General features: G+C 42.6%; 1 protein-coding gene across 4 annotated transcripts in view; it reads left to right on the top strand.

Moving 5' to 3' along the window:
- PTCH1 (patched 1) overlaps positions 1–2,921 on the top strand; it is a 69,959-nt gene extending 67,038 nt beyond the window's left edge. For all 4 annotated transcript variants that reach the window (XM_058301555.1, XM_071216641.1, XM_058301554.2 and 1 more), the window contains one exon: positions 24–2,921. The gene's annotated coding sequence lies outside the window, so the exon portion shown is untranslated. The remainder of the gene's footprint in view (positions 1–23) is intronic.
- The last annotated feature ends 6,850 nt before the right edge of the window (positions 2,922–9,771 follow it).

Below are 9,771 nucleotides of genomic sequence, written 5' to 3' on the forward strand. Positions count from 1 at the left end.
TTCTCCCCTCCTCCCTTCTAAAGGGTGAGTAAAATCTGAAGCAAAGAGGCCAAAGATTGGAAACCCCACCTCCCGTCCCCCGGCCCGACCCACCTCTCTCCAGAACTGCTGGAAGAGAACTGCTTGGAGTGATGGGGAAGATGTGCTGCGCCAGGAGAGCAGTTCGTTGTTACTGTAACCGATTGTATTATTTTGTTAAATATTTCTATAAATATTTAAGAGGTGTACACATGTGTAATATAGAAAGGACCAGTGTAAAGGAGTATGAGCAGGGGTTTCTGGCTCCTGTCCCAGAGTGGGGAGGCTGCAGGGGGGCCCCTCCCCATTTGTACATTGATCTCTGTGCCACAACCAAGCTTAACTTAGTCTTAAATTCCAGCATATGTTGCTGCTGCTTAAAATATTGTATAATTTACCTGTATAATTCTATGCAAATATTGCTTATGTAATAGGACTATTTTGTAAAGGTTTCTGTTTAAAATATTTTAAATTTGCATATCACAACCCTGTGGTAGTATGAAATGTTACTGTTAACTTCTCAAACACGCTATGCGTGATAATTTTTTTGTTTCGTTTTTTGTTTGTTTGTTTAAAGAGCAGATATGAAGAAAGCACGCTAATCTTGGTGGCTTCTTTAGACAAATGCAGTTCTTTTGTTTGGCTGTGTATGAACATGTGTGTGTCTTCCCAGTGTACTGTACTGTGATTTCCCCACCCCCACCCCCCTTTTTTTCTTTTCTTTTTTTTTTGCTTCTTTTCGCTGTCCATAACCCTGCGTGGGCTGACCCAGTCAAGCTGGAAGAGTCGGTGTCCTTATTGCATCGTGCAGGTGGAAGGCTGGCCCTAAACATCTGGCCTTATCCTTTGGAAATGGCCCAGGGAAAGCTTCTAGTCTGTGGCATTCCTTAGCATTGTTGGCCATTGTCCAGACATCCCAACTTGTGCTGCAGAGAAGAGAAGTTCTTCACGTGGCTCGTTGTGGTTGGCATCAGAGCCCCAGGGCACAGAGCTAACATCCATTCACCTTCAGTGATGTGAAAGAGTTGGATGCCGTGCCTTGGAAAAAAGCCTTCAGCCTTCCCTGTACCCCAGTCGTGACCGACACATACACACACCCAATCATTAAGAGCGGGCAGGCGATCTTTTGGAGACCATGGCCCTGGGACAGGTAGAAAAACCCACTCTGTGGATTCCAGGCCCACAGTAAACCCAGAGGGGATGCTCTGACTCCCGACATTTTAAACTCCTTCTCTTCCTAGATGGAACAGTTAGTCCAGGGCTCTCTGGGTCTGTTTGCATGGTCTTTAGACATAAGCAGAGAACACCCAGTCTGCTGAGTCAGAGTCAAAGTCGCATAGGATTTGCGCTTCAGGAGGATCCCTCTCCATTTGCTCATATGAATGCTGTGGGTGCGCATTTCCTCAGGAAATGGGGAACCTTGGCTCTCTCCTCGCTCCACAACTGGGATTGATTCAGTGGACATTGGCTAAAGAGCAGGAAGGTGCTAATTACACCGAAGGATGTATATGGCGGCAAATGTCCCTACCAGGTTTCGTTTTTAAAGATTTGCTTCTATATCAGTTCTGTCCCTTGCTCAGTACCCACCTTCTTTTCCAAATCAGGACCAGACCCCTTGTTTACAGACACTTGGGAAGTCAACGGAAAGGGTCCGCTTCCCACACAGCTGAACCCTAAGCTACTGTTAAGAGTGTACACATGGCAGCTCCCATGAGTTCCTCCTATTTTACTGGGAAAATCTTAGTAGAAAGACAGCAGGGGCCCCCAGTAGAGATTGGCAGGATAGTGACCTCAGACCCTAAAACTCACCAACAAAATGTGGTGACAGACCCGGGGCCCTGACCGCCCCCAATGCTACTGTTATGGTGCCTCTTCATTTGCCACACTGTCTACCCAATGCCCACCTCTAACCAGAAATCTTATTTCCCCCATTGAGGAACACAATGATGCAAAATTCTGAGGTCTGCTTCTCTCTGGCCCTTGGTGTGCCCTTGACCCTTTCCTGAGCTCAGCTCGTATGGAGCGTGTGAACCTGCCCTGCCCCTTGCTCTCTGCACAGTGTAGAACATTTTCTCCCAGCGTCACATTGGCAAAGGGAGAACTCGCAGCCGGCGGGCAACTAGAATTTCTCTGTTCGGAATTTGTTTTTTTAATTTTTATTTTGTCTGTCTTGTTTGTTCATTTGGATGTTTTAATTTTTTTAAAAAAACTTTGCTGATATTTATAATTTTGTATCATAAGAATGTTTTCCTACAGTATTTGTCATGCCAGTTTATAACAAAAAAATGCAGGGATTTTATTTCTATTGGAAACACTATTACAGCTATGTTTTACTTTTGAACAGAATTTTTATTTGTATAGAATGCTTACTAATGTTAAATAGTTCAGAGTATATAACATTTACATTAAGGACTCATGGTAGGTTTTAGTGTAAGGAGTTTAAAGGAAATAAATATTCAAACTGGGTCCCCTTGTCTGCCTACTTTGGCAGAAATGGGTTTGTGTCATTTCAATTACAAAGATAAAAGTATGCCATATAATTTATTTATATGAAAATTTATTTTTGTAGTGTACATAGTAGTCATCAAGTCTTTTGACAGAAGTATATTTTTAAAGAATTTATATGTGATGAATCCATAATGTCTGGAACTTTGCTGAGACGTGCGTGGGGCACACTTCATTGTAAATTGCAGCAAGGAAAAGGAAATGTTTAACAGTGTTAAGAGAGTGAGCGCGCGTGAATATCCATGCAATTGTGAATTGTGTATTAGTTACCATTTGTGGCCTAGCGTGGTTCTCATTTTAAACCTTGGAAGGCGAAAATGTACAAACTCTCTAAATATTAATGTTCAAACACTGATAGAAATTCTAACATGAATAAAAATAATATAACTTGTTGTTAAGTCTTTGTTTATAGAGTGTTTTTAAATTAAAATTCTTTACGAAGGCAGTTAGTATTTCAGGTCACCATAAACTTTTTACTTTGCTGACCTCATTAAATGCTCATTTTAAATTGTGCTTCCATTGTGGAAGCATCATTGATAGAAAAAGAATTCTGATTTTTATTTTTTGATACCAAGAAAGTTCCTAAATTACCCTTCAAAATTCCCCTGGTAGCCTTCCTGTTTCTATGTGATGGCTAATAATTAGAAGGAACATTTATAAAGCCAAATATTTAATGCTTATTACAATAAATGAGGTTATCATACTTCAAAATAGAACAGTTAATAACATGGGGCTGATCCCAACTGATTCAGAATATTTTCTCTTGAGTGTTTATGAATATGATTATATCTCATCTTTATCGTCGCCATGGAGATAAGTAAGACCAGGATTATCATCCCCATTTTACAGCTGTGAGGCATGATGGTGAAGAATTCAAGACCTAAATTGCTATAATCGTGTGGAGTTCTAGAAGGGATAGCAAACAACATAGTCTGTGGACTTGCTCCTGTTTTTGGAAGTAAAGTTTTATCAGAAGACATCATGCCCATCCATGTACACATACTTTATGGCTGCTTTCCTGCTACAGAGTTGAATATTCGTTTTGTGGTCAAGCAAAAGTTTGTGGACCCACCTTGTGACGAGGTGTCATAGGCCAATGTGTGGTCTGAATTGGCAGCATCGGCCTCACCTGAGAACCTGCTGGAAATGCAGACTGATCTAGCACTACCCCAGACCCACTGAATCCGAAACTCTGGGAGGGAAACCCAGGAAGCTGTATTTTAACAAGCTCTCCTGGTGGCTCTGATGCACTGGCACAAGCTATCCCCAAATTCCTTCCAGCCGAATGTGGCCATGGTTCTGTAATTTGACTCAGGCTACATGGCCAATTCAGGCCAGATCTGGAAACAAATAGAAAGCCTGGCTCCTCTGTGTGGTCTTTCTACAAAAACACATGTTCGTCTGTGGGAAAGAGCTGAGACCATGAACTGCCTTTGTGTCTGAGAGTCCAAAGAGGAATTCCCTTTTTAGTGCCCTGCTCCAGCTGTGAGAAAGGACCTCCAAAGAGGCTTGGGTGGAGATCCAGGCCAGACCCTGCTTCTGCTCTTTCCGCTGAGGGAGTTTCCTGTCATTCAGTTGACTTATTCTGACTTGGGCAAGTCACTTGAAACATTTTGGAGCATCTGTGTCCTCATCTTTAAATTAAAGAATATGAGTGATCATCACAAACTTCATCTGGAAGTCAAAAGCAATGATGTTTGTGATGAGCCACAGACCACAGGAGACAAGAAAGGTCAACTGAATGTGCCTTGGAACCACCTCTTTACTGTGGACCCCATACTTAGTTATGGTTCAGTCCCAGCCTCCACCTCCAAGCTTCCCCATCTCTCGGGCAGTAAGGGCAGTCATAAAGAGATGAAGGTTGGTACAGGAAGCTTTTGTATTTCTTGAGTCCATCTTTGGGAATATTTAAGGTCATACGGTAAACTAACCAAACAATGAAATGCTTGGGTAATCCAATGTCCTCCTTACTGGATTCTTTACCTGGTGTCATGGCTAGGCTACTGTGTCGACTTGGCCAGGTAATGGTGCCCAGTTGTCTGGTCAAGCAAGCATTGGACTAATTATAATACAAGGGCATCCCATGGATTTTAATCATCTGTGAGTTGATCGCATAAATGGCTGGTTACATCTATAATCAACTGAGGAGACTGTCAGCAATGAGTGACGTCTCATCCAATCAGTTGAAGGCCTTAAAAGGAGAGGTGATTTCAGCATTCAGGGAGTGAATTCCCAGCTCTTCTTCAGACAGCCAGTGTCCCCTGGGGAACTCCTTGAGACCATCAGAGTCACTGGCTTGCAGCCTGCCCTATGAAATTTGGACTTGAGCAAACCCCATGGTCACATGAGACAAATTTTATAAAATCCATTTACAGATAAATCCTGTCAGTTCTGCTTTCCTAGAGACCCCTGACTAATACACCTGGCAAAAAATAATAAACACCTACCACCTGACATAATCAGCAATCTGCTTCTAAGCCCCTTCTGGGTGACTGTCATACATAAAACACACTCAGTACATTCAAAGTCATGGAGAATATGTGCTCTCTGAAACAGTATGGGAAATATTAATTGCCTTACTGGGAATTCAAATTGGGAGAGGCTTTCTTTCAGACGCACTTAATGCCACCAAAATGACCATTAACATCCCATTTTATATTCTTTATAAATTACATATACCTACATAAGCCGACTTGGTTTTTAATCATATTAGCCTAGGGAGAAGTTTTTAATCATATTTGTGCACCCAAATCTGCCATATTTATTCAGGACCTAAGTAACTATAAGGCCAAATTTTTTTTGGCCCAACAGACATATTTAACAGCTTCAGGAATGCCACATGCTGCTAAACTTCAGGCAGCAACTACATTGATGTAAAAGCAGGTGTTTCATTTTTGGTAATTGGTAACTGACCCCTCAAAATAAGAATTGGAGATGGTCTATTAGTCATTCAAAAAGAATATATACCAAGTTTTAATTACTTTTTTGTGTGTGTGTGTGAAGATTTATTTCTCCCCTCTCCCGCCATTGTCTGCTCTCCATGGCCATTTGCTGTGTGTTCTTCTGTGTCTGCTTGTGTTCTCATTAGGTGCTCCCGGAACCGATCCTGGGACCTTCCGGAGCGGGAGAGAGGCAATCATTCTCTTGCTCCACCTCTCCTCCCTGATCTGCTGCATCTCTTATTTTCTCTCCTCTGTGTCTCTTTTTGTTGTGTCATCTTGCAGTACCAGCTCTCCACATAAGCCAGCACTCCTGCTCAGGTCAGCACACCTGTGCCAAACAGCACTCCTTCACAAGCCAACACTCCACATGGGCCAGCTGTCCTCACCAGGAGGCCCTGGACCTCAAACTCTGGACCTCCTATATGGTAGACGGAGCCCAATTGCTTGAGCTCCATCTGCTTCCCAAGTTTTAATTCCTTAGGTAATTAAAGGCTGCACACAATGAGAACATGCCTCAAACATGAATCTGTTTGGTCATTGGCATTGTCATGATGGAGAACATGCTACACTCTATCGTCTGTATAGGTTCCCTGCCAGGAAATTATAGCAACAGCTGTTATAATGTTCTCGAAGGGATCTTCTGGCCTGTTAGGAACACAGTGGACCTCAGGAAAACAGAGGGACCCTCTTATGAAAAGAAGCGACCAATAGAGAGGACCCAAATTCAATTCGGGGCACCAAAACATGTACCTCCTACATGGCAGGGTGTTATTATTATTGATTCATGCCTATTCTGTAGGGATTTCCTGTCTGGGGGAAAGGGACGGGGGCCTTTCAATTGAGATGGTCTGAAGGGAATAGCCTTGTAGAAACAGTATTTGCCCTGGGAACTAGACAGACCCCAGAGAGCGCTGTTACCCAAAGTGGCAGCCACAGTCAAGTCCTTAGCGTAGCCAAGTGAGCTCCTTTACATTTCTTTTTCCTGGAGAGTTTTCTTTTAATTCATGGGCCTTCTACCCACAGGACTTGAGGCTATGGGCATGGGAGTGCAATGTAAGCTACCAACAAGGCAAATAAATAAATGAATTCAAATAAAAGATCTCAGTAAAGCCCAGCAGAGGAAATGCCTCCATCCATCAATAGCACCATCTTTATACACAACAAACAGCACCTTATATTCTCGTGACGGGGGTGGTGGTGGTGGATAATAACTTGTTTTATTTTCATAAAGAAAAAAAACTGTGTAGATGGAAGAAAAATTGGATGAGCAAGTTCTAACTTGTGAGTTCTTATATAATAGTGAGGATGGCAGCATTAAGTCCAAGTCCAGAGGCCAAAAGAATAATCTTTATAATTACAAAATTCAATCAACAGCAGTGGTGGGTGGGTTTGTGTTGAGAGCTTCTACTGTAGCAAGAAGCAAAGCAAGATGAGGCAGGAGCCTCTCTGCTGTGGGTCAAGAGGGAGAACAGCCATCCATCAGCCATTGGAGGAGAAGAGGTCAGAAATCCAGGAAGGGAGAAAAGACCAAAGTACCACCCAAACTAAGATAAGACACATGAAAAAAGATCGTGTGCAATAGCATGCCAAGAGGTGATCAAAGACCCTCTCCCTTCAAAAAAAATCCATGGAAGTTACTATAACATGGAAAAACCTTGAAAACATTAAGCAGAGTGAAATAAGCCAGACCCAGAAGGACAAATATGGTGTGATTCTACTCCCGTGAAATATCTAGAATAAGCAAAGTCATAGAGCCAGGAAGTAGAATAGAGGTTACCAGGGGTCTGAGTATCCGATTTAATGGGTACAGAGCTTCTGCTATGGGTGATGAGAAAGTTTCAGTAATGGATGATGGTGATGGGAGCACAGTGTGAATGTGATTAATGGCGCTGGATTTTTTTTTTTATTGTGGTGACATGCAACATGAAATTTCCCATGTTAGCCATTTTCAACTATACTGTGGTGTTGATTTCACTCACAGTTTTGTGCCACCATCACCAACATCCACTACCAGAATGTTTTCATCACCCTGAACAGAAACTCTGTAACCCCCATTGATATTTAGGAGTAAGAGGTAAGGCCTGGACTCGGGGATGGGAAACAGCACATGTTGGGGATCCCCCAGAAGTTCGGGGTGGACAGCACAGCCTTCCGGCAGGAAGTGGACCTGCCATCCACCCCCCTCACTCCCGCTCTTTGCTTCTCTTGCCAGGGATGTGCATGACTGTTAAAACTCTGCACGCTGGCATGGGCAGGACAGAACCAGGCAGACATACAGGCATATCACTTGAAACATCAGCCTTCTCCAGCTGATCGAAGGAGGACATTTTGTGTTTTTTCCTATGTTACCACAATGAAAGTTTGTTTTTTTAAAAAAATACCGATACCATCATTTAATAATATCAATTAAAAATGACAATAGGAAAAAATAAAAACAAATGAAAAAAATCCATGGGTTGCAAGAGCAGTTGCAAGCCCACAATGCTCGAACTGTGCCTAGGTCCAAGTATCCAAGGTGGACTTTGCCCTTCTACCAATGGATGCTTTTCCTCTTCCCACACAGCACCCACCTCATATGGAATCATGGAAGACTCACAGAAAGTTACCATGAATGGACGTCTGTCATGAACTGTGGAAGGTTAAAGCTGTAAGAGACGTTTACAATGGGTATCCAAGACTCCATCTGGGAAACGAGAGGACTGTCCAACATTTCCCGATACACTCAGCGCCAAGTAAAGGTTTGAACCTGGCTCCCCAGAGTTCAGTCCGATGTTCTTACCATTCTCTCTTATCGTCCTCATTTTTTTTTTCACTTCAAAGGTATGGGTTCATGTTGTCTATACAACGACTGGGGTCAAAATGCTTCTGAGCCTCTCAGCCATCCACACAGGTACGCACAATTGTCCGTGTACAAAGTATAGGTACTAATGGTAAACAGCTGCAGTGGAGGAAGCAATTAGCCAATATCCAAAGTAGCCTTCTGATTACACTTAAATTCCAAAAGCTAATTGGTTAAAATGTTCGTTCTTAATTAGAAGCAATTAATACGTGGAACTAGGTTTGCATTTCACAAGAGAGTTTGCATTTCATGATGGAAATCTCATAGTTCATTTACTAATGGTCTCTAATGGCCTGTAATCATACCGTACATGCAATTAAAGTGGGATTTTCAAAGTGTAAGGGAGGATGCCTGAATTTATGAATTGCTCTTCCACTGCTGAGGACATAGCCAGCATTCAGCTCGGGCTTTAAACATACATACATGCACATGTACTTGCCCAAACACCTACTGCCTCGTGTGTAACAAGTCCTGCCCTGCCAACTCTGACCCCTTCTGAATTCCCTTCTCCCCTCTTCCCTGAGAAGGCTTGTGCTCTCTCCCTTACTTGGTCAAGTGAAATCCCTCTCAGCACCAACGCCAGGAGTCAATGCAAAATACACATGCTAGTGGTGGAGCCCCTTTCTGGGTGGTGGTAATACTAATTCAATAGTTACACTATTAGTAATACTAATGCTAATATTGATCATCATTTCTTGGTCAGTATGTGTCAAGTCATAGGTTTGTCACACTGAACAAACTCAATAAATATGACATCAACGAGACTCAAAATGAGCAGGAAAGGGCATTCAGATGCAAGAGAAACATGAAACAGTTGAGGAAGTGATGGGGGATAGTGAAGAAGAGAATGAAGTAGCAGAGAAATGCCAGACTGGACTATGGGGGTGAATTAAGAAAGCAGGAAGGAAAAGGCAAAACCTGAACTACAAGAAGGAACCGGCAGGGTTGAGGCCGTGACGGGAATTCCTCACCATACTCCAAAGGAACTCTATAAGAATGGTGGTGGTCTAAAATAAAAATGGGAAGGCAAATTTTGGAGAAACTGAGACTTTGTTTGATGTGTTAATTTTTTTTTTCTATATCTTCCTTGCATTTTCCAAAATTTTAGTGTGACACATGTATTTGGAGGAGGCGTTGGCCAACTATGGCCCATAGGCCAAAGTTTCGTTAGAATACAGACATAGAGGAGCCAGTGTAGCTCAGTGGTTGAGTGCCCACTTCGCATGTATGAGGTCCCAGGTTCAAACTCTGGTACTTGCTAAAAAAAAAATAAAAGAATATGGCTATGCCCATTCAGTTGTCCATTGCAAATGTCTGCTTTCAAGCCCCAAAAGCAGAGATGAGTCGCTGCAGCAAAGAATGTATAGCCTACAAAGCCTAAACTATTTATTTTCTGGCCTTTTATGGAAAATGTTTGTCTGCAACTCTCATTTCGAGTGTAAGGCCTCCAGACCAAACCAAGTATCC

The sequence above is a fragment of the Dasypus novemcinctus genome, chromosome 8 (genome assembly GCF_030445035.2).
Source record: "Dasypus novemcinctus isolate mDasNov1 chromosome 8, mDasNov1.1.hap2, whole genome shotgun sequence".
Lineage (NCBI taxonomy): Eukaryota > Metazoa > Chordata > Mammalia > Cingulata > Dasypodidae > Dasypus > Dasypus novemcinctus.